The following is a 13,705-nucleotide window of genomic DNA, read 5'->3' as shown; positions in this document are numbered from 1 at the left end:
CCCTACCCCAGTGTCTCCCAGAGTTTCCCCAGTGTTTTCTAGAAGCAGTTTAATAGTTTGGGGTCTTAGATTTAGATGCTTGATCCACCTTAACAAAGATAATCTTAACATAGTCAATGAAAGAAGAATTTATCAGTTCCTTGTGTTGGGCTATGAGAGACAAGATAATCTGAAAAAATCTGCAGGTACTAATCATTGGTCCAGTTAGAGATAAGTAAAATTGTACAATAGCTCATTAGGGAGAGAAAAAGAGAACACTTCTACTAACACACTGTGATTTCTTGTAAGACCATACTATTGTACTGTGCATAAAGAAAGAAATCCTCAAAAAGACGTGGTAAAGCCAGTAATGAGCAATTTATAAACTTTACAAAATTCTTTATTTTAGCTTTTTTTTTAATTCATTCCCAAGAAAGATAGCTGTAACATTTTGGACTTTTTCTCTAGTATATAGTTCTATACAATGAGTAATGGTTAAAATAAATATATAAATTGAAAACTGGGGAGACAACTATCTGTCAAATAATTGGTAGATTTGTGTTTAAATTTACTTGAGTGTAAACTTGTTGAATCTACATTTAGTTCTGACATTGAATGTTATCAATATATGTGAACATATCCTTTTTTCTAGTTTTTTTTTTTTTTTTTTGGAGGGGGGAGTTTCTTTTACTTCTATTTGTCTCTCGTTATCTTACCTGGTATAGTAGTTCCTTTGGTGAATTTTGGTGAATTTTTTTCAGCGTTTGTTTATCTGGGAATTATGTTTCCTTCCCATTTGGAGAATAATCTTGCTGGATATAGTACTCTTGGCTGAAATTCTTTTTCTTTCTGAATTTTAAATTTGTCTTTTATTCTTTTCTTGCTTGCATTATTTTAACTTAGAGATCCTATGTTAGTCTAATAGAGTAAGTTTTTTAAGTAACTTGGCATTTCTATCTTAACATTTTTAGAATTTTGTCTTTGTCTTTGATTTTAACAATTTGACTATGATATGCCTTGCAGAGGACCTTCTTATGTTATATCTATTCCTTGTATCCTTTGTATCTCCTGGATTTAAATGTCTGCATGAGTCTCTAAATTTGGAGAATTTTCAGGTAATATATTATGAAAGATGTTTTCTATGTCTTTGCCTGTCTCTTCACCCTCTGGAGTACTTATTCTGCTATTTAATGGTGTCCAGGATTTCATATATATTGTCTCACTTTTAATGGGGACATTTTATTCTTTTCAGTTGCTTGAACTAATTCAGAGGTTTTGTCTTCAAGGTCAGAAATCCTTTCTTTTGTATAGTCTAATCAGCTGTTAATACTTTCAAGGGAGGTTTTGCATTCCTGGAGTTCCTCCATCAGGTCATGGGAGAATTTTCTCATCTCCTGCAATTGATTCTCTGTTTTCTCTTGCATATAGTTGAGTATTGTTACAATGAATATTCTGAATTCTTTTTCTGACATTTCTGTAATCCCTTGTGTTTTATTCATTGTTAATGAGGTATGATGACTCTTTGAGGGGGAGGTAGTTCTTAATTTCTCCTGTTTCTTCAGACTCTGTTTTGATTTTTAGTCACCTGGTAGTATACTTACTTCTTTCTACTTCTTTGGAGTATGTTCCTGTAGCTCTGTGTGCTACAGAACAGCACTTCTCTATTTTATGTGTAAGCTCCATGCCAATTTCCCTCCTCTACTGTAGGTGGAAGTATGGAATCTACTGTAAGAGTTTCGAGTTTATGGAGAAAGAATTCCTATAGAGTCTCCCATTTTCAGGTGTTTGGTTTTTGTATACACAAACTTAACTGCTCCCAGCATGGATGGAAGTTATGCTGGCAGATAGAATGTAATATGGTAGACCAATTCGTGCAGAGCACTTGTGCACCATGCAGGCTAGAGAGCCTCTTCTTCCGCACAGCAGGCTGGCAGCAGTCCCTGCTGCTGAGCTCAAGCTGAGCAGCTTGTCTTGGGTTGCCTGTTGGTCCTAGAAGGGTAAGGGGCAGAATGTTGTCAGTGCATGTGGGCCAGCAGCTCCTACCTCCTCTTCTGGGACTGCAGGGTCTCCCTGTTGCTCGCCCTTTCTCTGGGACTGCAGAAACCAGCTATTTGGTTCTTGAAGGCTGGAGAGCCCCACCACCACCATAGTAGGTAGATGGGGGTCCCAGCTGATAAGCTCAAGCCAAGCAGCTTGTCTTGGGTCTACCCATTTGGTCCTTCTATCTCTGGGACTGCAGGGTCTCCCTGTTGCTCCTTCTCTCTATTGTCACATTTTTTTTTACATCATATCAGCAAAACTATCTTCCTTACAGTTCTCTAAACACAACATGCTATTGTTTCATGACTTCCCGCATGTGATTCCTTCTATTGAAAAAGTATATCCCTGGTAGAAATTCCTCCTGGCAGGCTCCTATACCTCTTTGTGCCCTGTTCCTTCAGTTTCCTGTTTCTCTTTCTAGAAAAAACCTGAAGCTGAATGGTACAATGAGCAGGTAACCCCATAATATAGAGGTCCCGGCTATGCTGCCCTTCTGTTCTAGGCACTGACCAGCTGACCATCAGAATTGGCCTAAGATCTGTTCCTCACCTGTCCCTCTTTACTCCAAGAACATCATGCTTGATTAACCAAACATGGCATTCCCAAGAAAAATAGAAAGAGTATTGGGTGGAACATTGGAAGACTTTAGGGGCCCCACCAGTCTATGCTCTAGGCATGTGGGATCGTCATAGTGCTACAGCGAATCTCATCATGTTCTTCACCTATTATTTGTCTTCTCTGGTTTGCCCTTCCCTAGTCCTCCCTCCCTTCCTTGTAGGTTCTCATGTTAGTGTTACAGTGGGTTAGAGATTACCTTAGTGAGCAAAACATCTCTGACTTCAGAGAGTTTGTAGACCAGTAAGGGAGGCGGACATTATTGCAAGTTTCTTAGAAATATATAACTGCTATTACAACTATTACAGTGATGACCGGCATGTATAAAGCATTATAAAAGGAGAGAAATTATGAAGACGTAGTTATGTAATAGTATAAACAATATATCAGGATAAAATATAACTTTTCAGGAGGTAAGGGAGAGGTCGAATAAAGCTTCCCTGAGGAAGAGCCCTGTGAGCTGAGTTGAACAAATGAAAATTTACCAGCATAAAAGAGGCTGAAAGGGAAGCAGGAAGAGAATATTTTAGGCAGAATATTCAGCCTAGACTCAATGGGAACCCTGAAGAAATCCATAGGGTCGTCTCTACTCCCATTTTTCCCCTCATAGAGCTTTGAGCAGCGATGTCCTGCCTCAAAGCAACTGAATTGTAAATGGGTGGTAAGGAGAGAGAGAGGCTCACGTGGCAAAATCTAGAAGAGACCAAGTGGAGGCAGAATGTGTCATGGAAAGGACAACTTTGTGAAAATCACAGTTTACATTCAGACACTGTCACTACTAGCTTTGTGACCTTGGAAGTGCCAATACCAACCTCTTTAAATTTTTGTGAGGGTATCCAACAAGTGGCATGGTGATTAAGGCCTTGGACTTACACACAGCCAACCACAGATCAAGTCCCGGACCTGGAAGCTTGAAAATCATGCTGTACATATGTGTGCGTGCCCAAAATCTCAGGAGGAGAGTGTAGGAAAAGTGATTGCAGAGTGGCCATCCCTCCTGGTGGCAGAGAGAATGTGATTTACCCCTTTTCCTCTCACGGCCTCTCTCTCTCTTTCTGTCTCTCTCCAATGAGCAAACATGTCCTATGGCCAAAGAGAGAGAGAGAGAGTGAGAGAGAGAGAGAGAAAAGGAACAAGCAGGCCCAATAAATGTTAGCTCTCTTTTCTTACTTTCTTCACATTTGCTATTGACTGAATTGTGTCCTCTCCATGGGGGAAAAAGATTTATATGTTGAAGCCTTAACCACCAGTGCAACTATATCTGGAGATACAAATAAAATAATTAGGATTGGTCTGTAATCCAATAGATCTAAGGCCTTTTAAAAGGAGGAAGAGAAAGTCTCCCACTCTCTGACTTATGAAGACACACTAAGAAGGTGGACATTTGTAAGACAGGAAGAGTTGTCACTAGAACCCAACCCCTGCCAGCACCCTAACCTTAAAATCCCAGATTCCAGAACAGTGTGAAAATAATTTCTGTTTTCTGTCTCAGTCTCTGGTGTTTTGTTATGACAGCCCAAGCCAAAACAAAATCGAATTAGAAAATTGCTCCTAGAGAGCGCAAATCTTACTAAAATGACATTTAAGGGAAATACTTATGAAGGGCAAAGGAAGTAAACAGAACGATTAAATGTGAGTTAGGGATTTGGCATTTTAAAAGGAGGCTGGGGCCAGCCCGTAGCACAGAGATAAAGGGAGGCAGCTCCTACATGGCTGATTGTAGTTTGAATCATGGATCTAGAGGCTTAAAAAACATCGGGGTGCATGTACATGCATGCCCAAAATCCTGACAGGAAGCAGGGATGGGGAAAGGATTGCAGTGTGATCACACCCCATTGGGTGGGTGATTTCTCTCTGTCACCCTCTGGCAAGCACATGTGCCCTCAGACACTGTATTAAAGAAGAGAGAGAGGAAGGCTGGACTTGATACCTGTGAAGCTGGCTCACGGTTATCACAAGTATAACGATGGTCCATCTGAGTCAGGACTCTAGGATGCCTCTCTATGTGGTTGAGCAAAACGTCCTCTTTTATTCTTACTGGTACCTGAGAAATGGAGAGATAACTTGAACTCTAAGGGAAAAAACAAGTGGTAGCAAACATGAGAGGACAAGGACCAAGAGGCAGACGACAGGGGAAAAAGACGAGACGTGCTTCTCAAGAGGAAGGAAAGGACAGGCCCCATAGTCAGTGAAGGGAGCTGGATCCCACATGTCTGACTGCAGTTCAAAACCCAGCCCAGGGGACCAGCAGTTAGCGTAATGGCTATGTCGCTGAACTCCCATGTAGTTGACCACGGTTCGTGTCCCGGACCCGGTGGCTTAAAACTCACGCCAGGCGCGTGTGCGTGAGTGCCCAAGATCCCGAGAGGAGAATGGAGGAGAAGGGATTGCAGCGTGACCATCCCCCTTGGGGGGTGATTTCTCGCTTTCTGTCTCTCTGTCTCTGTCTCTGCGAGCGCACGCGCCAAGAAGAAGAAGAAAAAGGAATAGAAGGGGAGGGGAGTAAAACCTAGACTCCCTGGCACCGAGAGTTGTGAGCCAGTGCTGCAGATGAAATGAAAAATGGTGGTGGCACCATCTCACTATTGGTGTCTGCTCAGTGAGATGTGGTGCTGGATGTGGGAAAGTACACTGTTTAATCACCAGTGCGGCTATAACAACACGCCACAGACGGGTAATTCAAACATGCTAGAAATGGGGACCCGCAGTTAGTGTAATGGCTATGTTGCTGGACTCCCACGTAGTCGACCACAGTTCGAGTCCTGGACCCGGTGGCTTAAACTTACACCAGGCACGCGTGTGTGTGTGCCCAAGATCCTGAGAGGAGAATGAAGAGAAGGGATTGTGGCGTGGCCATCCCCCCTGGGGGGTGCATTCTCATTTTCTGTCTCTCTGTCTCTCTCTGTCTGGCGAGTGCCCGCGCCCTATAGCAAAAACCTCTTCAAAAAAAAAAGAGAGAGAGATTTGCTACAGGGCATGTGTATTTGCTGGAGACCCAGAGAGAGATAAAGAGAGAGAAAATGAGAAATCACCCCCCAAGGGGATGGCCACACCGCAACCCCTTCTCCTCCATTCTCCTCTCAGGACTTTGGGTGTATAAGTACATGTGCCTGGCATGACTTTCAAGCCTCCAGGTCTGGGACTCAAACCACAGTTAGCCATGTGGGAGTCCAGTACCTTAACCACTATGTCACCTGCTGACCTATTTTCACAAACTTTGAAAAGTCCCCTTACATTCCTTTTTTTGTTTTGTTTTTTAATTTGTTTTAATTGTCAAAGAGTGTTTATGCTCGCCAAAGTGGAGAGATCCCCCAGGGAGTGTGGTCACACCATAGTCTCATGCCCTCCCTTCCTCTCCTCTGGCAGGAGTTCTGGCATGCCTGCACATGCACCCAGCATGTATTTCAAGTCACCAGGCTGGGATTCCAATCTCAGCCACCCATGTGGGATCCGGCTTGCTTAGCCACCAGCCCCTACACTTTCAGAATAAATCCTGTTCAGACGCAGCACTGCTTCCCAGATATGATGTGAAGAGCAAGCAACAGATAAAGCGGAATGTTTATTTTTGTTCATGAGGCCGACAAATACTTCTTCGGGCTGGAGCAAGCATTCAGGAGGTCTGCATAGGCCACAGGGTTGCGAAGCCGTGGGCCCTGCATGCTTCCTCTCCCGGCCACTACTTGAAGCCTGGGGGAGTGCTTTTGAAAGCGAATCAGGAAATTACTTATCAATCTGAAGCCCCAAAGAGTTATGAGTTCTCACTGCCAAAGAGAAGGGGATTTCGAGCGAAAGCTCCACATCTGCGCGCACTCGAGTTCAAAGACTCCAGCTGTTGGAAGGTCTTGTGAGCAATGTAAGTAAACAGCCCTCTCCCTACTGCAGCAAACGTCCTCAGGCTTTTTGCTCCTAGAGATAAATCCTTTGGCTCACGTTTGGCTCACTTTCTCTGTTCGTCTGTGATGTTTGGGGCTGTTTACTGACTGGGGCTTAGTCAATAAAACATCTCTGGGGGATACTTCTGCTGAAAGGAAACGGAAAGCGAAAGTTACCAGAATCGGCTTTGCTCGGGAAGGGTTAGCTGTGAAAAGCTCTTGAACTGGCGATTAGACTTCTTTATAACTGTAGATCCATATTCAACGGGGGCTTGAGGCCCACTCAGACACAGGAGAGCAAGCACAAGTGGTTCCCGGACTCTGAGAGGGAACTGTCGAGTCTGCTCCTCCATTATTCAAGTGCGAGGAGCTTCCCTCATTTTGAGATATTGTAGGCTTTTAACGGAGAAAAAGAAAACATTAAGTTATGTCTCTGTGGAGATTTCTTTGTAGTACTATATATAAATCCTGCGCTCTATTTGTTTTTGCTTAAAGGTACTAATTTATTTACTACCTTCTTGGTTATTAAACAAATGTGCCCACCACTCCACAAGGCTGTGGAGAGGAATGCAATCATTGAAAAGTAAGAGCTTAAATATCTAAACTAATATGTCGGTAAAACGATGGGGTTTTAATAGTAAATATATGAATGGATTGATCGTTTCATAAATGACACATTATACTAGAGAGTAAGCTTCTTTGATGCCTATTTTTAAATCATGGTTAAAGATTGGGAAGTAACTGAGGAACTATAATTAAATTAAAGGGAATAGTTTGGTTTCAATTAAACTTTGTACTATGAGACTCTGTGCTCCCACCTGGAATATGAGTATCCTTTATCAGGGTCTTCCATTATGAGCTCCATAATGCTGCAAGGAACGTGAGTCCCAAGATCTCATACTCTGTCCCATTGTCATCAAACTGTATTCCCCAATGTGTGGCTCGTTCATGATTTGAATAAGGCTCCATACCCTCAGCCTAGGTTGTGTTTCCCCGTTACCTGAGAAGCTCCCATACTAACTAGAATAATTGCCCTCAAGTTGATATCGGAGTTCCTTTCTTCACTTTGAGTAATGTTAAAACTGGTCTCGTTCTGGGACCAGCAGTTAGCATAATGGCTATGTCGCTGGACTCCCACGTAGCCAACCGCGGTTTGAGTCCCAGACCCAGTGGCTTAAAACTCACGCCGGTAGCATGATCCTGCGAGGAGAACGGAGGAGAAGGGATTGCGGCATGGCCATCCCCCCTGGGGGGTGATTTCTCACTTTCTGTCTCTCTGTCTCTCTCTGTCTGTCTGGCGAGCGCACGCACCCTGTAGCAAAAACCTCTCAAAAAAAAAAAAACTGGTCTCGTTCTTAAGATCTCAGTTATAGTCAGCACACACTTAAAACATCCTTGAGAGTCAAAAGGTTCAAAGTGAAATTACATTAGGTACTGGTCATTTGTAACTCTCCATTTCCTGCGTGGCCCTCCATCCAGCAAATCATCTGTGCTTTTGGTCTGAGGCAATCTCTCACCTTTCACCTTCACCTAATAAATAGAAATTACATGCCTATTGTGCCGAAAGCAATAAAAACCAAATGTGAGACGATGTTCCCCTTCTAGTAGAGACATGTCTGTACAAGTTTCGTGCAGTCAAGAGAGCTTTCATTTTCATGGGCATCCACTACATAAAGTTGGGGCTCTGGCTGAAGTGTGTGTTGTACTGAATCATAAAGCAGAGGGATAGGAGTTTGGAATGTGAAAGGAAATTATTCAGATGTTGGGGAGTATTTGCTGAGCATTCGTCATGGCCTTATCTCACACGCTCTTAGGGACAGGAAGCTCACTGGTAAGAAGCGAAACCAGAGTACGTGGCGATGCAAACCAGACTGACTTCTGTGTGATCCTGCGTCGATTACTTTCTATAAAATAGAGCTAATAACAGCAGGTTTCATGGAAAGATGGACTGTGAGGTAAATTATTATTTTGTGTCTCTCATACATGGGAAAACTACAGCCAGTGGGGTTAGCATGTTGTGGCCACAGAGGTGATGCTGACAAGCAGGGCTGGATTTCGAAGACAGCTGTTTTCATCATATCAGAGAAAGTCCATGTTTTTAACCTCTGCCTCTCTCCCTTCGCTGTCATTCCTCTTTCATATGCATTCCTTAATCCAGCCTTCACACTGGCCTTCTCCACGGATGTTACCGTCCTTGACAATTCTGAATAAGAAAACTAAATAGCTCAAAGACATGAATTACTTGCCCAAAGTCACATACTCAGAAATGAACAGATCTGGGATCTGAAGAGAGGTTTTCAAATTCCATGTCCTGTGCTCTTTTCACAGACCCATCTTCTTCCCATCTCTTGACAATCTGTGAACTGGTCAGATCTTTGCCTGCTCTGCAGGGAAGAATGAGCTCGCTAACAATGATCATAGTCACTGCTAATTAAACTCTCACCGTGTTGGACACAGCGCCTCATTAATTAGGCAGGTGTCTGTGCCCTCCTGATGATTCTAATGTGTGCCAAAGTGTGATACTCACTAACCTCAGCCAATTCTGTAATCTGGGGAAAGTGGAGACTGTTGTATCCAACACGAGCTTCACCTGAAAATAGTGAACACTTCCATTAACGACAAGAGATTTAGCATCTTATTCTACTCGAATTTGATTACCCTCTGCTCAAGGATACTTACTGTCTTGTTTATACCCCGATGCTTTCTTCACCTTCTGGCACTTGTCACCTTCTAAGTCATCTGATTTTTTCGTTGTCTGTCCCTTTGATTACATCGGGCTCCGGTGATCAGCAGATGGGTCGATTTCTTTTTATTGTAGACTTTTCATTGCAAATCAGTGCAACTTAGTGGAATTAATCCACAGATTAGTATAAAGTAAGTATTGGGTCATTGGAAAAGCCATGACTTCTTTTTCTATGCAAAAATGGGTCATGACTTTTCCAACACCTCAATAATATGTGTTACATGAGAAACTGATTCAATAAACTTTACACAGAAAAGTCAGCAACAGAGTATTTACTCTGCTCAATATGCAGGTTGGAACCAGAAGATGGCATAGCAATTAGGTCACTGGAGTCCCAAATGGCTGACAATGGTTCAAGTCCCAGACCTGGTGGCTTGAAACTCATGCTGGACACATGTACATGTGTGCCCAAGATCCCAGGAGGAGAGGGGAAGAGAAGAGATTGTGGTGTAGCCATCCCCAGCAGGTGACTTCTCACTTTCCCTCTCACTGTCTCTTTCTCTCTTTCTTCGGCAAGCTCATAGATCCTAAGGTAGAAACCTTTCAAAAAAAAAAAAATAAAGATACATTCAGGTTGATTTCTCTGCAAACTTCTGTAGCACTGATAGATTTAGGCCAGTGAAGAATACCAACACATATTTTTGGAGTACTGCACACTTTATATGCCTGAAAAACGAAGTCATGGAGAATGTGGTGGAACAGGAACCACTGGACATTGGAAATAATTTCATGTGGTAGCAAATTTCAGGAATTAAAGAAAAATATTTTGGCTTTGAAATTCTGACTTCACCACATTCTGCCCGTAAGGCTCCAAGCACGTCATTTGTCACTTACCTCTCATGTTTATGTAATAGACATAAATTTAGCATAGTGCCCAGCATAATACGGTACGAACAGGAGTTCCTGTTCTCTTTAGTTCTGTTTCATTCAATCCACAAATATTTATTGACCATCTACTATGTGCCAAGCAGCTTCTTTAGATATTACAGTTAACAGGAACCAAAGCGCCTGCCTTTGTGGAAATTGAAATTTAACAGAGGAAGCAGGGACCAGCAGATGGAGTAATGGTTACATCACTGGACTCCCATAGAGTCCACCACGGTTTGAGTCCTGAATTTAACACCTTAAAACTCACACCACACATATGCGTGCATGCCCAAAATCCCAAGAAGAGAATGGAGGAGAAGGGATTGCAGCATGGCCATCCCCCAGGGGCGATTTCTTGCTTTCTTTCTTACTGTCTCTCTGTCTCTCTAAGGAGCACCCACTCCCTATAGTAAAATTCTCTCGCTAAAGAAAAAAATTGAAAAAGAAACAAACAACAGAATTATAAACCAGAATATAACTTTAGAGATCAAGTACTATGAAGAAAATAAAATGTGAGAGTGACTAGCACTTGCCAGAAAAAGGATACTTCTTTAGCTTGGGTGGCCAGGGTAATCATTAAGAAAATGCATTTAGCACAAACTTGCATCATAAGGAAAACAAACCATGGTTAAGGCACAACCAACCACATGACACTAGGCAAGTCACTGAAATTCTTGATAGGCTTGTTTGATTACTTATAAAATACAGAACGAGTAAATCTATGGAACTTCTTTCAGCTTTGAAATTCTGTTTTGGAAGTTTCTTCTTCCTTCTTAATATCATATACCATGAGTAATTAAATAAAAAGAAGAAAGAAAGAAAGTCTCTAAACCAAACTATATGATAAATGTTTCATTCTTTCATTCTTTTTTCTAGGCTTTTTCAAAATGTGCTTCTTTATCAAAGATAAATTAATAGGGCCTTAGTGAATGAAAATTAATTAAGAATTAATTAATTAAAAAGCTCAAATCATCACAATTCCCAGGGATTACATTATTGGAAGAAACAACAATGCATGGCAGGCTTTTAGGGATGCATTGTGTGGCTTCACAATTACTTCATGTGTGGCTTCAAGTCTGAAATTGTACATTTGCTAGTGAAGCCAACATGCAAAGCTGCCAAAAGTCAGCCCATCCAGCACTCTGTTAGCCAAGTCATGTGGATGGCTGTTAAAAACAACCCACGGTCTGAAACGTTTCCTTTCTTAAAATGGTGCAGTAGGTTCCACTTGGGTTAAAGACAGTACCAAAGTGAAGATAATAATGCAGAGAACTCACATCAGAGGAGTCTGTCTTTCAATGGTCAAAACATTCTCGGCTGTAATGATCCAGATAATTGTCTCACTACTCTGTTTTGTTCTTTGCACCATTGTGTAAACCTCGACTATGAATTCACAACTTAGAATGAGAATTTTGCCTGCATGGCAATATAAAATGTATAAGTCCATGTTTTCCATTTTCAAATACTGACTGTTTTGCTTACTTTTTAAACATGTGATCTCCCCAAATTTCAAAAGATATTTTTTAAAATTGTTTTGAAAATAAATTTCCAAGATTCAAGGACTGAAAATTAAGAGCAAAGAGGATGAGATTCGAAACTGGAGTTAACCAGCCTGCGACGGAGAATGCTATAGAATGATTCCATGATGCTCCTGACAGTATAAAACAATTTTAAGCAGAAAATGCTGGTGAGTTTTTGTCCAATGGGAAGATGACGGAGAAAGGGGGCTGCTTTTGAGCACTTACTTTCATGGAAAATAATATTCCTAGCATTTTACACATAGGAGCTCCTTGCCATGACTCTAGAGAGCTTTTTGCTCTGTGCGTAAGGCTCACTGAAGCTAAGTAACAAGGAAGTCTACCAGCCACAATACTTCATGGTGGAAATACAACTTAACCTAGCACTGCCTGACTCTATAACCCAACACCTTTCCTGCTTCCCACTCTACCTTAGAAAAATAAAGGGCTTGGGACCAACCACCAGATGGTATAATGGTTACATCGCTGGACTCCCATGTAGTCAACTACAGTTCGAGTCCCAGACCCAGAGGCTTAAAACTCATGCCAGGCATGTGTGCTTGTGTGCCCAAGATCCTAAGAATAGACTGGAGGAGAAGGGATTGTGGTGTGGCCATTCCCCAAGGGATTGATTTCTCATTTTCTGTCTCTCTGTCTCTCCGGCAAGCACATGTACAAAACTCTCTTTAAAAAAAAAAAAGTTTTAAAAAATGCAATACTTTATTTAACTTAAAAATGAATTTGCTCTGAGTTCCTAAGTGTTGGCATGGCTTACTTAGGGGAGAGGCTAGGAAACTGTCTTCTTTGGCGGTCTACTGAAACTGAACTGGTTAACATATATGTCTGGTGTGACTTCAGTGTGGTCCTGTCTCAGGGTGAAAAGGTAGAAAATGTTATTCTTTGAGTTCTTTTCTAAACTTTCCATTCAGAGGTCAAGTCTACATCATACAAGGAACAATGGGGGAACAGGCCAAGTCTAGCAGTTCCACTCCATCTCTTCTGCCCATGTTGGTTGTGTTGGCTGACGGGATGTTCAGCCTGTCTAACGGGCAGCTGTCACTTGGATCATAGCTGTGCTGGCCATTTCCCATACCCATGGAGGGGACCCGGCTCTCATCCAGTTTGTGCCCCCCAAAATGAACACCTTTCTAAAGAAATCTATTGCTAATTTCATGGCTATACTTCTGAGAGTTTTGGTGCTACAAATAGCGACAAAAACTGATATAAAACATTTCTGGATATTATGTGTTTCAGTCAAGATTAGGATTGTATTTGTCTGTGAGTATCAGAAAATCTTATTTCTTTAACTTGTAAGGAGTTCATAATGACCCCTAGCTGCAAGGGACTCTGGAGATTTGTGTATTCTGATTCACAGTCTTTCACATAGGAACAGGGAGAAAGCACATTGGAAAGGGTTTTGAGTAAGTTTACATATAATACTTCTCAAAATATTCTATAAATCCCCATTTCTAAAAACAAAAATTGAGAATTTGATGAATAGGACTATATTAGAAAGCATTTACTTGCTGCATCTGTTCTAATACTTAACACTTGCAAACATGAAAGATATTTTTTAAAAGGCAGTAAGAAACAGGTAGAGACGGAAGTCTACCTGGAGTAGATGGAATGAGAAGGACATGGATTTGGGTAACTGATGAATATACTCCAGCTGGATACCTAATTAGGTATAGCTCTATCTAGACCTCAATTTCTTTATATCTAAAATAAAGGCAGTAGTAGCTAGCCACAGCATTGCTTGAGAATTAAATAAAGTGTGCAGAATTTTTATATTTCATATAAAGAGACTGGCACATGGGGACCAGCAGTTGGTGTAATGGCTATGTCATTGGACTCCCATGTAGTCAACCATGGTTCAAGTCCTGGACCTGGTGGTCTAAACTCATGCCGGGCACATGTGTGCGTGTGCCCAAGATCCGGAGAGGAAAATGAGGAGAAGGGATTGCGGTGTGGTCATACCCCCTGGTGGGTGATTTCTCACTTTCTGTCTCTCTGTCTCTGTCTGTCTTTCTGGCGAGCACACGCGCCCTATAGCAAAAACCTCTCAAAAAAAA

General features: G+C 41.9%; 1 protein-coding gene and 1 long non-coding RNA gene across 6 annotated transcripts in view; one reads left to right on the top strand and one right to left on the bottom strand.

Moving 5' to 3' along the window:
* Positions 1-13,705, top strand: part of C1QTNF7 (C1q and TNF related 7) — a 134,478-nt gene that overhangs the window by 39,355 nt on the left and 81,418 nt on the right. For 2 of the 4 annotated variants that reach the window (XM_006144898.2, XM_006144899.2), the window contains exon 1: positions 6,039-6,487. The exons of the other annotated variants lie outside the window; for them this stretch is intronic. The gene's annotated coding sequence lies outside the window, so the exon portion shown is untranslated. Of the gene's footprint in view, positions 1-6,038; positions 6,488-13,705 lie in introns of those variants that run through there. 4 annotated transcript variants of the gene reach the window in all.
* LOC114007182 (uncharacterized) overlaps positions 8,900-13,705 on the bottom strand; it is a 32,351-nt gene continuing 27,545 nt past the window's right edge. The window contains exons 3-4 of one of the 2 annotated variants that reach the window (XR_003548810.1): positions 9,186-9,348; positions 8,900-9,096 (exon numbers count right to left, since the gene is read on the bottom strand). This is a non-coding gene — a long non-coding RNA (uncharacterized LOC114007182). Of the gene's footprint in view, positions 9,349-13,705 lie in introns of both variants that reach the window. The other variant, XR_003548809.1, reaches the window with a different exon arrangement.

Source organism: Tupaia chinensis, unplaced genomic scaffold, assembly GCF_000334495.1.
Source record: "Tupaia chinensis unplaced genomic scaffold, TupChi_1.0 Scaffold000138_1, whole genome shotgun sequence".
Lineage (NCBI taxonomy): Eukaryota > Metazoa > Chordata > Mammalia > Scandentia > Tupaiidae > Tupaia > Tupaia belangeri.
This window is presented reverse-complemented; position numbering and strand designations above follow the sequence as displayed.